At 35.3% G+C, this 16467-nt stretch overlaps 1 protein-coding gene across 4 annotated transcripts in view; it reads left to right on the top strand.

Annotated features, from left to right (window-relative positions):
- The window catches only part of LOC123679837 (rap guanine nucleotide exchange factor 4), a 697170-nt gene that overhangs the window by 570535 nt on the left and 110168 nt on the right, over nucleotides 1-16467 (top strand). Inside the window, exon 21 of one of the 4 annotated variants that reach the window (XR_006747442.1) lies at nucleotides 225-1166. The exons of the other annotated variants lie outside the window; for them this stretch is intronic. The gene's annotated coding sequence lies outside the window, so the exon portion shown is untranslated. Of the gene's footprint in view, nucleotides 1-224; nucleotides 1167-16467 lie in introns of those variants that run through there. 4 annotated transcript variants of the gene reach the window in all.

Below are 16467 nucleotides of genomic sequence, written 5' to 3'. Positions count from 1 at the left end.
GGTTAATTCAACTTGATCACCAATACAAAATTCGATGTCCTTGATTAGCGTAGGTATAGGACATTCTCTTGGGGAAATAGGTATTGCGAATTTAGGACCCGCACTCAGAATATCCTTGATAGGTTCTGGCAAAACTACGTTTGTATAATTAAAAATATTTATTATTTGAATATTATATGATATTATTTGAACTTCACATGCAGCCTCGGTCTTTCAAAGGGTAGGCAGGCACCTTCTTGCATATCCATTCCTTTGGATGGTATTCTTCACAATTTGCCAAAGTATCGACCATCAAATAACTAGTTCTCATATGGGAGATAAGGAGAGAGTATTTTGATGGTTCAATATAGGAAAATAAAGTATTATCATTCTTATGTGGAGTAGGTAATGACAACATATGATAAATATCATAAAAATTTCAAGAGAAGCAAGAGGTATCTTAAAAGCAATAATTAACAAGTATTTTGTTAGGAATGATTTTAAATTCATGATTTTATAATAAAGATAAACATTCTCAATATTAAGAGGAATTGGAAGAGTGAACTTTGAAGAAATAATTGATAATTCATGAAGCAATTGTTCTGGAAAAAGTATTGTATAGCTTATAATACCATGTTGTGATAAAATGAAATCATTGATATAATTTTCAAGAGTATTCAATACTTCATCAGTCATTTCTATAAGTAACAATAAATGATTGGCGATATGAGTTTCGATTTCAAAAGATTCTTTCATTCTCTCTACTTGTTTTGAATAAACGTCGAATGCTTTCAAATTATTATTGATGATTTCGATATTTTCATTCATTTTACGAAAAGAACTGTTGAAATTAGAAATAGTTGAGGATTAAATTGAAATTTGTTGTTGCATTAATATTTTAGTTTGTTTATTATTATTAATTAATTCCTTTATCGAATCTGAATTAAATTCAGCATCATTTGAATCAGGGGTACCGATAAACCATTTCATTGCTGTGCCAACTCCATTTAAAATACCGCGTTTCTTCCTTTGAGAAGATATTTGATGAGAAATTGTCGTGTATAATTGTTTAATAAGATTCATTTTTGTTTTAACATAATTTAATTGATTTTAACAGTCACTTGAAATGTGATCAGGCCATTGCAATTTTACATATATTTGTGGAAGTCGTGTAATAAAGAGAAATGTGTTCTACTTGAATTTTAATGTTGGTTAAATTATGATATGTTAGAAGTGTAAATCGATTATTTTTTTTTTTTTTTATTTCGAATTAACGTGTCTCGACATCGAGGTCATTGACACGAGGTACAGTACACATTAATTTATTCTAAATATAAATCTAAGTATTCGAAGCTTAAAGAACTAAAATTTGAGAATATATCATACAAGTTCATATATTATTGTAAAGTTGACATTCTTTGAGGAATTTAAGAGCTAATTCAATTTGTTTTTGAGAATTGAGGATATTTCCAAGATTCTCTCTCAGCCCAAGTCGACGTCGGTCATTTCCGTAATATGGGCAGATGGATAGTAGGTGTTCAACAGTTAGACGAGTATTGTGACAGTGTTCGCATTTGGGTTGATTTTCTGAAGACATCAGATAGCTGTGAGTTAGCTTGGTGTGACCTATTCGAAGTCTTCTTACTACGGTTTTGTCTTTTCTGCCCAAACTAATTTGTGGTGAATTATGTATTTTGGGTTGTATCATATGCAGTCCAGTGCTAGCTCCTTCCCATTGGACTTGCCATTCCTGTAAGGATCTCAGCTTTATGGCATTTTTGAGGTCTGTATGAAGTTGGATTTGGGTCACAGGAAGTTCGGAAGTTCGTGCTTGATTTGCGGCCTGATCTGCAGCTTCGTTTCCTGTTATACCAATATGTGATGGGATCCAGATTATAGTGGTGGAAATATTCTCCTTCGCTTTAAGGGTATGGCATCGTTCTAGAATTTGCTGTACCAGAGGGTTCTCCGAGTAAATGTTGTCTATGGATTCAATTGAAGATAAAGAGTCTGTGAGTATTGCGAGCTTTTGACCTGGGATAAAAGAACTGCAAAGAGATTTATAAATTGCAAAGAGTTCACCAGTGTGGATGCTGCAGATGGATGGGAGTTTGTAGGACACTGGGGCATTCGATTTATTGATGATCGAGCATGCTATTCCCTGCTCATCTTTGGAGGCGTCGGTGTATAGTTCTTCGTCAAACTTTTCATGCCCAAGTAGTTCAAATAAGTGTTGCTTAAGAATTGTTCCCAAAGTTTCTAGTTTGATGTGTCTATGCAGAGAGGTATTTAGCCTTGGGTGGTGTCTAGACCATGGGGTGTGTTTCGGGAACGTAATGGGGGATGTCAAGGTAACATCTATAGGCCTCAAGTTTTGCTTTGCGATTTGTGGAATTGAGAGCAAGGTCATGGGTTTCATAGTAGGCGGCTCTTGTGAAGTTTCAAGCAGGTGTCGCACTGGGTGATTCGGAAGAGCAGACACTTTCGATATGTAAGTAAGGAGAGTTTGCTGTCGACGAAAGTTGAGCGGAAGTTCTTGTGCTTCAACGTGTAAACTTATTGATGGGCTGGATCTGAATGCTCCAAGGGAGAGACGCAGAGCAGTGTTGGGTATGCTGTTGAGCAATTTTAAATTTGATTTGCTAGATGTGGAATAAAGCATACTGCCGTAGTCAAGTCTTGAACGAATGAGTGATCTGTAGATTTTGAGTAGTATTTCTTCGTCACAGCCCCAGTGATGGTGAGACAATGTTCGTAGAATGTTCATGGAGCCTTTGATTTTCTTGATATGAAGTGACCACGTTAGTTTCTGGTCAAATGTCATTCCGAGATAGTCTAGGTGATCAACGAGTTCTATGGGTGCATCGTATATCGTTAATTGTGGTAGGACTGTAGGTTGTCTTCTAGTAAACTTGATTAGTTTAGATTTAGAAGGAGAGAAATTGAATCCTATTGTCTTAGCCCATGTGGTGATGCTATTCAGAGCCCGTTGCAAAAGTTTACATGTACTTTTGGTACTTTTGCCCGAGCAGAAGAGAAGCAGGTCATCGGCGTATAAAATGAATTTGATTGGGGCCTCAATAACGGTACAGATATCATTGATGGCTAGTATAAATAGCGTTGTGCTCAACACTGAGCCTTGCGGAATGCCGTTATGGGTGACAAAAGAGTCGGAGGACTTGCCATTTACTAACACCTTGAAACTTCTATCGGTCAGAAAGTTCTCCAGAAAACAGTAAACATTTCCGTCAAGTTTGATATCATGTAGTTTGTTCAAAATCGCTTCTCGACTTGTAGTGTCAAAGGCACTATCGATGTCTATTAATGCAGCTATAAGGTCTTGTTGGTTTGCAAATGCGTGAGCTATTTCTGTTTGAAGTATGACGAGGTTATCTGTTGTGCTGCGGTTTTGTCTGAAGCCTGATTGGGCGGGATGTAAGAGATTGCATTTTTCCAGATACCAAATCAGTCTCCTATTGACCATCTTCTCAAGAACTTTGCACAGTGTACAGGTCAATGAAATTGGTCGGAATACATTAGGAGTGGGTTTTGATTTGCCTGGTTTTTTAATTGGTATGATGTGTGATTGTTGCCACTGTTTGGGGAATTGATGACTTGTCCAGATATTATTGTACAATTTCAGTAGTTTTGGCAGTGTCTCATCCTTCAGTTTTTTTAGGAATATCATTGGAATTTCGTCCGGGCCTGCTGCAGTGTTCCTCATAGAGGAAAGGGCTAATTTAAGTTCTTGTAAGGTGAAGGGATGATTGATAGTCTTTTCAGATTGTCCTATATTCATCGCTTGTTTCTTGGGGCGTTGTGGAATATCTTGATTAACTGTTTTTTCAAAATAATGTTTCGCCAACGTATTTGCTATGTCTTGACTCTTAGTGATGGGTTCGTCTTTCTCGTCAAGGATGGAAGGAATGTTGTAGGTTGTATTCTGACCTTTTATTTGTTTTATTTTGGTCCAAACTTGAGCAGGTGTTGTATTCGGAGAGATTGAAGATACAAAATTCATCCAAGATTTTCGTTTGCTTTCCTTAAGAATTCTTCTAGAGACTGCCTTGAGTTTTTTGAAATTTACCAAGTCTTCTTGATGTTGTGTTCTTCTGTAACGGTTCAGTGCACTTTTACATTGTTTTACGGCGAGTTTGCACGCTTCATTCCACCATGGGACTATCTTCCTGTTTGTTTTTATTGTGATTCGTCCGATATGTTTTTCCGCTGCTGAGATTAAGATGTTTGTGAATTGGTGGACAGCTTGATTTATGTTATTCATGAATTCTGCAGCTGTAACTTGAGAGTTCACCTCTTCCGCGTAGGAATCCCAGTCAGCACTGGTCATTCTCCACTTTATAACGTTATCTGAGGGGTTGGAAATGCTATCTGTTATAACAATGGGAAAATGATCGCTATCATATAGATTGTCCAGAGTGGTCCAGGAGAGATGAGTCGCTGTAGTAGGATCACACAAAGAGAGGTCAATAGATGAAAATTTCCCGGTTGATACATCGAAATATGTGTTTTCTCCCGTATTAAGTATGTTGAGGTCGAGATCTGATATCACATCTGCAACCACTCTTCCTTTACCAAATGTTGTTTCTGAGCCCCATGCCGTATTGTGAGCATTGAAGTCGCCTACCATGATGAAAGGGGTAGGCAATTGGTTCACGAGATCTGTTAGTTCGGAGTAAGAGAGGTTGTGATTCGGCGGAATATAAACGTTGCAAACAGTAATTTTTTTGGGGCACCAGGTAGTGACGGCTACGGCCTCGAGAGGGGTATGTAGGTTGATTTCTCTGTGGTAAATTTCTGTTGAGATGAATATAGTTGCACCACCGCTAGCTCTGGTGTTTGTTCTTCTGATGAAGTGATGACCTGAATAGTTTTTTAGGTAAGGATTATGACTGGTTTTGAAATTCGTCTCTTGCAGGCATAGAATGTCAGGAAGAGTATCGGAGACAAGTTGTTGAATCCGTTCTAGTCGTGGGTAAAACCCTTTGCAATTCCATTGTATTAATTTGAAGGTGGATGGTTATTATTGGTAGTGTGTAGATATTTGGGAAGAACTGTCAGAAGGGTCGTCGTCTTCTGTAGTTATGTCAAGGCTATTGAGACTTTCAACTTCAATCTCTTCATCCTTAAGTTTTTCTTTGATTTTCTTTGAAATTCTGGTGATTCTGTTTTTGCTTGCTCTTTCTACGTATGGGTAAATATTATGTAGGTCCTGTAGTAGTGCTTTTACATTCGTTGTGAATTTTTCAGCTTCGTTATAGGGTGAAGGGCTTCCATAAGAATTTTCTAGAAACGCAATTAGGTTATCATAGGGTATATGGAAGGATTCTGGGTTTTCTTGATAAGCAGTTGAAATTGCAGTTTTGGTGGAGTCGCTCAGGGCGTGGTCCTCAGGTACCTCTATTTTGCGCTTCTTCCTGACTCTTTTGTTATCGGGAATCCTTTTCGTTGGAGTTTGTGGGGGCGGCATGTAATTCTCACTTACAGGGTCAGACCCGGTGGTAGGTTCTTGTTGACTGGTTTGATCACTAGATGACAGGATCTCTGAGAGTCCTCTCTTGGGAGCAAGAATCTCACCCGCTTGTGGTATCGTAGAGGACGGATGATGAGCTTGAACATAGTTTGTTGGGGCTTGTGTTTGTGGTTGGGTGTTATGTACTTGAACTGTTTGAGGGTTAGGGCAGGTTGATGCTACGTGGCCAGTTTGGCGGAAAATAAAGCACTCCATTTTGTCTGTTGAAAGGAAAATCCTATATTCATTACCGTCGTATTGGACTAAGGTGGATGTTTGTAGTTCGTAATTCTCGTTAGGGGGGAAAATATATACTTGTCTTCGGAAACTGAGTATATGGGAGTACTCATCTCCAGGTATACCAGCTTTCAAGAATGAAACGGGGGAAGCCAATTGTAGTCCGATGTCAGTTAAGACTTCTGTTACGAGATCGTGTGGGATGCATGGTGAAATATTCGAAATCACAATCCTCTTTGTTGGTGAAACTAGCCTTCTTACATTCAAATTTGTGTCACCTATAGTCACAGTTGGGTGGGTTTTGATAAGTTGGTCTACTAGTTCTATATTGGCTAGGTATACGCAGATCCTGTTGTTAGATATTCTGGAAGCGAAACAGATATTTTTCGGTTGGATAATGTTACCTATAGCCTGGACGTAGTCGAATAGTTTCAGGTTGTCCTCCGCATGTAGCACTATAGCTTGTTCTCTTTTAGGAAAATTGATTTTTGGAATTGTTTTAGCAGCAGTTACGTAGGATTGGGAGCTCATTGTATGTTCAGTGTTTTTCGACATTGTTGTATTGTGTTCAGTAGGGTTCATGGATGCCATGCTTAACACCCTTGTACTCAAGAGTGTTCGGTTTGAAGTTTGTATTTAGGTGTTAACTATCAGCGTATATGTAGTTTTATATACATCATAATGTATTATTGGTTGCCTATTAATAGGCAGTGAATAATCCGTTTATACTATCAGACGTGTGTATATGCTGACAGAATAAAGTGGGAAAAAACTCGTTTGTTTACAAACGAAGTCGGGGTAGGAAAAGTCTTTCAAATTTTTGATAAGTAACTCAAAGTGAGTATCACTTACGTATACTATTATAGCACACTCGTTGATAACCACTTATTTCGTAATTAGGTACATTCAATTGGTAGCCACCAAAGAACGATGCAAACACCGTGGGTGTAGACTCGCGAATCAAATCGATTATTTGAAATTTGCGCTTTTCCTAAATAATGAAATAAGAGACCCGAGGAAAAATCAATAGAGGATATTTTATATTTATTTTGATGTGCTTGGATTGGGGTTAGGAATATGAATGCAAGGAGAAGAAGAACCGTTGTCTTCATTTTTATCTGAAATAACATAAGGTTCTAATTGATTAAAATGATAGGTTTTCAATTTTGTTCTACTTATTCTTAAAGAGGCTGTTTGGTTATCATGAATTTGTTCTATTTTATGAGGACCTTTATAGTTTGGATTGAGTTTCTTATTCGTTGCTTTTGAATGATTATCATATAATAATACTAGATCTCCTTCGTTAAAAGCATATGTTCGATTGTGTGATTCATCATAATATTCTTTGGATTTATTTTTCGACTTGATTAGGGGTTCACGAGCTGTTTCTCTTAAAATTTTCAATTTATTGGTAATATCGGTTGCAAGTTCCGAATAATTTGCTAAAGATTTAGGTTTATTAATTTGAGACGGTATTCTTGCTCGTTGTCCGAAAACTAATTCATAAGGGGTTTTCTGAGTTGATTTATGAATTGATGAATTATAGGTAAAAGTAGCAAAATTTAAAAATTCATCCCAATTGTCAGTATCTTTATTTATATAGCATTTAAAGTAATCCTTGAGGGTTAAATGAGTTCTTTCTAATGAACCTTGAGTTTGTGGATGAAATGGAGTAGATTGTTTATGTTTGATTGACATTGGTCTATTGATTTCTTTAAAGATATTTGAGGAAAATTCTACACCTTGATCAGTGAGGATTCTATCAGGAAATCCGAATTGTGTACAAAATTTAAGAAAATAAATTGCTACTGTTTTAGCATCATGAGTATTTGAAGAATATGCTCGAATAAATTTTGTAAGATCATCTTGAATGGTTAAAATGAATCGATTATTATTTTTGGTTTTAGGAAGTGGACCTACGATATCTAAAGCAATTTGTTCACAAAATTTAGTTGAAGTAGTTGTTATAATCATTAGGCTTTTATTATGTTTGAAATCAGTTTTTGATTGTTGACAAATTTAACATTTCTTAATATATTGCCTTATTTCATCTTTCATGTTTTTCCAAGAATATAATTGTTTGATTTTTTCATAAGTGCGTTCGAATCCTTGATGACCACCTAGAGGTGAATCATGATTTTCAAATAGAATTTCTTCAATTAAGTTCTCATCATGTATGATAAACGTTCTCCAGATAAAATTTCATAATCGAAATCACGGAATAGGAAATATAAAAGACTATAATAAGTTTTTTCACGAATGACTGAATTTTGTTTGGATAAAGCGATATTAATAATAATAATAATAATAAACCTTTATTTGATTTTCTATAGTGGGAGGAGGAAGTAGGTGGGCTGTCGGAAGACTGACACTCCATATGGAATGGTAAAGGATAGTAATACCAGTAGAGTTATCTAAAGCTTGTCCTAATTTCTTGGCACTGGGGTTCTCTTCGACGATGAAGCTGGATACATCACTGAGGATATCAGTAAGGAGTTCAATATTATCATCGCTGAAACAAAGAAGGAAGTCATAGGGGTTTATGTTGTAGTCTGCATGCTCTGGGACAGTCAATCGGGTCTTGGCGAGGGTTGGGCGTTGAATTAAAGCACGGCCAATAACGGGGTTGAAGACTTTCTCAAATCTGGAGTTTAACCAGTTTGAATGGGCTGTGGGTCGTTGGTTGATATCGAAATATCCACCAAGGAAATGGCTTGCGTTGTAGATCTGATCGTCAATCTGGATGATAGGTGTGGCGTAGAAACGTCTAAGTATCGTCTCAGGATCAGCATTCGAACGGACGCTTGCGAGGATGTTGTGGCATGTGATCATTAGTTGCGGAGGTACTATTCTGCCGAAATCCAGTAGGAAGTCGAAGCCTGCAAGAGTTGGAACGTATAGTTGCAATTTTCTCTGAGGATCAAAGGTCGGGGCTAGGGAGTTAAGGAGCGGCTCAAGGTGGGGGGGAACATAACATTCCATGAGTTTAGCGAGGTAGTCGGATCGTAGTGTTTCGCTTTTGTACGAAAACGTATGATAGGATGGGATTTCTCTTGAATAGAGGTCGCAGATTAGGAGGTATGCATTTAATATCAGCTGGTCATAAGCGATGAGGGTAAATGTGCTTGTGTACGGGTGGCCATTAACATTTAAGTCAGGGTACCTTTCAGTGGTATTGTAGATTGAGTATTGGAATGGAAACCGTAGGTCAGGTTGAACATCAATAATGTGGGATGTACCGTGATCGAGTTCCATGCGTACAGCAACGTCGAGTTTGTCGAAGTAAGATGACTTCTTGGTCGGGGCTGGTGTTGGGTTGGCCGGTGTAGGTGGGTTGTACCTTATTGCAAGATCGGAGAGGCTTGTTTTATTAGAAATATCAAAATTAACACTTGTGGTGTGTTTCGAAGATCTGGGGCCTTTCATTTTCTTTGTCGGTGAGGACGGTGTCGGGGCTGCTTGAGCGGCTGGATCAGTAGCTACGGAAGTAGGCACAGATGAGGGGGTGGCTAAAGCGGGGGTAGTAGACATCGTATTTATTTTAAGTAGTTTTCTTTTTGAGAAGTATAATTATTTATCGAATTTTCGTATAAATAAAACTATATAGAATAAAACTATAGAAGAACCTTTATTTCATATTGTAACATACAGTACATGAGCCACCACATAAAGAATTACAAACGAATGACGTCAAAATAAAATAAATTTCTCACCTATGCCTATCCAAGTATTCATTCAAAGAATACGGTTCTAATTCTAACAAAAATTCTTTGATATTTTGGACATACACCCTGTAAGATCCAAAAACCTTCAAATGTTGAATGTAACTCATTAAATAATTTTTTGCACATATATTCTGGGTGTTTTTCTGTTAATTTTAGACGATGTAAAGGATAATGAAAGTCTCTGGATCTCACAGGGTATCTATCACTCACCTGTACAACATCAAATCTATTACGATTTTTAAACAAAAATTTCAATGATTCAAAAATATAAATTCCAATAACAGTTAATATTTTATTTTTCATAAATACACCCCGACACAAATCACGATTTCCCATTTTGTACATAATTCTTAATACTCTTTTTTGAATAAGAAATATTTCATTTATACCTGAACTAGCCCCCCAGAATATTATGCCATAGCGAACTATTGACACAAAATTTGCAAAATAAACATTTGTGTAACATTCTCTTCCAACATAGTTAACTAAGACTCTAATTCCAAAACAAACGGAACTCAACTTTTTAGTGGGCCACTCTATATGATGTGACCACTTCAGAAATTGATCAATAAATATTCCTAAAAATTTTGTACATTTTTCAAGAACAATTTTTTCATTTCCAATATCTATTTGGTTGAGTTTTTCTTTCCTACTCCTATTAGTTGTGAATTAAATGGCTGTTGTTTTATTACTGTTGAGGATGAGTTTATTCTCAGTTAACCACTCCTTGACTTTAATATATATATTATATCAGAAGCATTATCTACTTATTTATACTTATTATTTGGAATGACGAATTTCTGAATACCATTCTATTTCAAAAGAAATCGAAGATTGAATAAAGTTTCGAATAAATTTTCATAAAGAACGGATTCATCATAAAATTCTCTCAGAAATATAATATAAATAGATTGTTGAGGTAATCTTTTAACAACTATATCGGATATCTTCGAACGAGTAGGTAGATCTGAAAATTTTGATTTTAAATAGTCTGAGAATTCATTAGAATCAGAAAGGTCACATGTCATTGGTATTATAAAGTTTTTTATTTGTGAAATAGGAATATTAATTAATTTTGGTTTCGGGATTTGAACTTCTCTTTGATTAAAGTTCTTGAAATTGTCGAAAGTTAGTTCTTCTTCATTAATTGAATGGATAATTTTGGTCGAATCTTGATTTGGAGAATTATAAATTGATATCTCAATATTGGAATCTGAGAAAATATTTGAATCATCTTTAAAATCTTAGGCCAATATAATTCATCTAATATAATAATAATAAACTTTATTTAGCACTCGGCTATTGAAAACAATACAAATACAATCCACTTACTTAATTAAATTCTTCATAAATATAACTCATTAAACATTTTTTGAATTCTCTATAATTATTACAATATTTGATGTTTTCAGGTAGATTATTGAAGATAACTAATCCCCTGCTAAATGTGGATTTATTCATTAATGTAGTATTAACTTTTTCTATGTAAAAATCATCTGGACGTCGTGTATTATAATTATGTATCTCATTAGCAAATTTTAGGTTTTCACTCTAATATTAATAATAATAATAATAATAATGAACTTTATTTCCACAAATAGAAGTACAAAGATATATAGTAGTCAGGTTGTAGCTTGATTGTGAAAAAAGGCGGAGTCCAGTCATGCACGCATGCATATTCTGCTCAAACTCAACCAAAAAAAAAAAAAGAAAATCATAATTACATATTTACTTAAAGGCGTTCTGTGTTCACTATTTTAAAAAGGAAAAAAAACACACGAGACTTAGGAAACAGCAAAAAAGAATCATTCTTTATTCTGTTCTTTGAGGTAGTATCGGAAAGCGCTCACCTTGAAATTTTTTATATTTAGGAGCTTGAGGCTAAAAGGAAGAGAGTTGTAGATCTTGGCTATATTGTAAGTAAAGCTTCTCTCAAAAATACTTGTTTTATGAATGGGTGGAGTGATAAGACCTTTATTTCTCACATTAATATTGTGAACATCGGTCCTATAGATTATTTTTCGATGAAGGTAGCAAGGTAGTTTATTCATCACGATATTATGGTAGAAACATGCCGAATGTAGCTTTCTCCGGAAATTCATATTCAACCACCCTATCTCCCTCAGCTTGTATGAGATCCTTTCGTATTTTCTGATTCCATATATGAATCGTAAACAAGAGTTTTGAACTTTTTGAACTCTACTTTTAGTAATTTCGGTTAAGCAATCTCCATACACCACGTCCCCAAAGTTAAATGTAGACAAAATAAGAGAGTCACATAGTAACTTTTTTTGTTTCTGTGGTATATCATGACGATAACGGTACAGCATTCTCATCTTAAAATAGGCGCGACGTATGCAGCTCGAGATGTGATCATCAAATCTGAGTTTACTGTCCAATATGAGTCCCAAGTTACGTTTGCTGTTTTCAATTTTTATACTCTTATCTCTAATTTTTATGTCTATAATCGTGCTTACTTGTTCCACGTAGTTTTTGGGACCAAAAAGTAAGGCACCACACTTCTCGTGATTGAGATGGAGGTGGTGCAGTGAGGAATATTCAACAAGTTTTCCAAGCTCAGAGTTCAACAAAATACAAGCCTCATTTGCTTCATCTTTGTCGAAGGATATCAGTACTTGTGTATCATCGGCATAGAAATGCACCTTGCACCTGCTGAAAGAGTCAGCCTGCCTAGAAGTATACACTACATATAGAATTGCTCCCAGTATGGATCCCTGAGCAACTCCTCTCGTCACTGACAGTTCTTCAGATAATTCCCCGTCTATCATAACTCTCTGAGTTCTACCATCAAAGTAACTGTCGAAAAATGAAACCGCGTTTTCGTCTAGGCCTATATAGTGGAGTATTGCTAGTAATAGTGGACGATTGAGGGTGTCGAAGGCTCTGCTATAGTCCAGGAAAACAAGTAGACTGAGTTTGTTGCTATCAGTAGCACGAAGAATATCGTCCGTAATATCAGCAAGTGTAGTAGAGCAATTGTGAAATTTACGAAAGCCGGATTGCGTTTCAGGAAGAATACTGTTGTTTGTGATGTGTTTTATTAGTTGTTCATAAATTATTTTCTCCAGTATTTTCGACAGACAAGGTAAGATGCTTATAGGCCTCAGGTCACTGTAGTCTTTAGGAGAAGCTATTTTTGGTTTGGGGATTACTAAGGCTTTTTTCCATTCTGTTGGGTATACCGAGTTAGTAATGCAATAATTTATGAGGTGAGTGATATATGGGAGGATGAAGGGAGTGCACAAATTCAGCACATAGATATTGATGCCGTCAACACCACACGCCTTGGATTTTATTTGTGAAATGATTTTGAGCACATCAATTTCCGAGACTGTTCTGAGACTGAGCAAGGAGTTCAGCGATTCTTTTCTATTTTGGGAATAGAATCTTATGGTATCGCTCAGATCAACCAGACTATCTGGAATTGACGAAACAAATGCCTGGTTTACACCATTAGGGTTTCCCAAACTGCCTGGTAACCGTGTGTGGCCCCCTTTAGAATTACCGCAAAAGTACCTTAGATCTCGCCAGAAGTTATTATTGACTGATAATTTTTCTCGTAGAAAAGCTTTTCTTTCCCGTTCAATTGTTGATGAAGTTAAGTTTCTCATCGATTTATAATAGGCTCGATTTTCTTCATTTCGGTGCTTTTTATATTTACTCAAAGCTTTATCGCGTAGTTTCATTAAATAATTAACATTTTCAAGCCAAGGTTGTTTTTTCGGTTTTGATAGTCTAATCTTTTTTTTCGGTGCATGTAAGTCAAGCAGTATGTTTATATTCTCATTTATGAAGTCAACCTTACCATCGGCATTATCAATATCGTAAATGTTGCGCCATGGAATGGAGCGCAAATCTTGGTCGAACTGATGTATGTTGATATCATTATAACGTCTACATTCCCTGTATACTACTTCCTTTCTCACAGCGGGCGACTGAAACTCACAGAAAATAAATTCGTGAACTGAAAACATTGACGGTATAGTGTCACATCTGACAGTTTCTATATTGTCAGACAGGATGATTAAATCAATTAAAGTTTCAGTTTGTGAAGTTATTCTAGTCGGAAAAGTGATAACTTGCGACAATCCCATGGAATTCAACAAACAGTTGAACTCCATGACATCCTTCGATGAGAAATTCATATAATTTAAATTAAAGTCTCCTACACAACAAATTTTGTCATATAAAGGTGCGAACGAGGCCAAAATATCATCGAAGTCTCTTAAAAAGGCAGACTGGTTGTAGTGTGGAGGTTTATATATACAACCTAGAATGAAATCTGCCTTATCGACGCGAATATGTATCCAAACTTGCTCAAAGTTGGAGTTTTTAGTATATTCATTTTCTATTCTCGTAAAATTATAGCAATTCTTAACAACCAATCCCACGCCTCCACCTCTACCATGTTTGCTTTGATATACACTCTCATAACCGGTAATTTTGATGTCCTCGTAGTTTGTAAGATCACTGAGCCAAGTCTCCGATACTCCTACAAAGTCAAAATCATTCGTGGTAATGAACTGTTTAAAATCCTCAAGACTTGGAAGTAAAGACCTTATATTAATATGTCCAAGTTTGGAGTTGTGATTTTTCATTAATATGTAATAGGAAGAATTATTTTAGGTACTTTTTTATGATTCTGTTGATGCAAATGATTCGTTTGCGGTTGAGGTTTAGTTACTTCAATTGTTCACCGTGTGTGAAAAAAAGAAAAAAAAATAACCAGAAATAGAAAGAAAAAGCGAACACAAACGCAGTTTTACAACAAAAATTACAAAAAACTCAGTTTAAAAAAAATGTGAGAAACGAATAAACAGTTCAGGCTTCCACTCCGCCGTCAATTAAAAAAATGCAACTGACTTTCCTCAAGAACATGTATTTTTTTGTTATCATGGTATATAAAGACTTTACCCCTATTTGTCCAGGAGTTCCTCCCAAAAATCTCTCGCGCCTTCTGGAAGAGTTGGATTTCTTTCCTCTTCAGCACTTCGGTGATCGAGAAATTGGATCCCTTCAGTCGTCTTTTATTGTAGAAGACTTCATCTCGCCGCCACTGGGTGACAAATTCTACAACAACTGGTGACGGTTTGTTTTCCTTCTGTTTGTTATCGTTTTTTTGGAGACGATGACAGGTGACTACTTCAGTTCTTTGAATGTTCAGATTCATTTTATTGTTGAATATATTTAACAATTCCCCTGTCAATTCCTTCGTATTTTCCTTCTCAGGAATGCCCCTCAATATTATTTTCCTACGGTTGTTTTCGTTAACAATTTTTTCGAAGTTTTGTTCAGCCTTCTGCACTCTGGAATGAATCAATTGCATTTCATCCTTCAAATTTTTTATTTCTTCCTTGATTTTGTTTTCGAATTGTTTCAGCTTTTCTTCAAAATCTGGTGGATTTTTTTGTTTCGGCGTGGAGGAGGTCTGCTCAATGTAGTCCTTACGCAGTTTGTCTAGTCCTTTTTGGAATTTGGTTTCCATTTCGGCCATTCTACCACTGATATTTAGTGTGTCTTCGGTCTTAGGGTTTCGTCTTGTACCACCCATTTTAGTCAGAAACTTGAGAAACTCAAATGGAAGTCCCCTTTGGAAATACTTCAATAATATTCGAAACTAAGCGGAGCAGTTACAATACGTGTTTACGCTTCAAACGCCATAATATAATATATATTATATTATTATTATATTATAATATATAATATTAATTATTATATTATAATATATAATATTCAGGTAACATTTTATTCCTTGCTTTGAATATTAAATCTAATGTTCTATAAATAATCCTTTGATTGACACTCATCAATTTCAAACAATTCAACATATTTCTTATGGGAGTTCTTTTATTACATTTCAAAATAATTCTCATACCTCTATTTTGCACTTTTTGTAACCTATCTATGCTACCTTAATTTAAATTAAACATAAGTGACTAGCAATAATCCACATGAGGAAGTACCAATGATCTAAACAACATCAGTGACGTATTCATATCAATTTTACCCCTTATTCTAGATCTAAATTCTAATCCACAAGAAATTTGTGGTAAAGCCAAATAAGTATCTTTGTTTTTGATGCATAATTTTTTGAGATTTAGAAGTGAATTGGACACTGTTTTATAGGATGATTTTTCATGATAAAATTCCTTAGTTATGAGATAGTAAATGTTCCGATTTTTATATCGAATTTCTGCAACTTGTCCAACTGATTTATTTTGAGATAAAAGATTTTTTATTTGACCAAATTTATTTTTGAAAGAAAGAGCAATTCCTTTTTCCATGTAGAAATCTTCAGAAACACAATGACCTAGAGAATATTTTTCAGGTGAATTGAATAAATCATCATTAATTTCCGAAATATTGGATGGTTGTTCGATTTTATTTTGTTCATATAGTTTAAGAAAATCACCGAAGGAATTTTGATTGATTGAATTTATTTTTTCAGGAATGATTCTACTTAAAGCATCAGCGTTTTGATTTAATTTTCCTATTTAATAAACAATTTCGTAATCATAATCCATTAATTTCAATCTCCATCTAACTAAACGACTTGAAGGTTCTTTACAATTTTTAAGCCAGACTAAAGGTTTATGATCTGTGCAAATAATGAATTTTGGTCCATAAAGGTATGGTCTAAAATGTTTACATGCTTCTACAATAGCCAGAAGTTCTTTTTCAGTGGTTCCTTGAGATAAAATAGCACCGATTGCATCATCTGAAGCGTCAGTAGTTAATATGAAAGTTTCTGAAAAATTTGGATATTGAAGGATTGGTTCTTTTGAAAGTAGTTCCTTAAATTGATCGAAAGTTTTTTGACATTTATTAGTCCATTCAAATTTTTTATTTTTCTTTAATAAATTGGTCAATGGTTTTGCGATAGCTGAAAAATTTTCAATGAATTTCCGATAGTAAACTATAAGTCCTAAAAATGATTTGATTTCCTTAGCAGTTTTGGGTATTGGAATGTTTTTA

This window comes from Harmonia axyridis, chromosome 5 (assembly GCF_914767665.1).
Source record: "Harmonia axyridis chromosome 5, icHarAxyr1.1, whole genome shotgun sequence".
Taxonomy (NCBI): Eukaryota; Metazoa; Arthropoda; class Insecta; order Coleoptera; family Coccinellidae; genus Harmonia; species Harmonia axyridis.
This window is presented reverse-complemented; position numbering and strand designations above follow the sequence as displayed.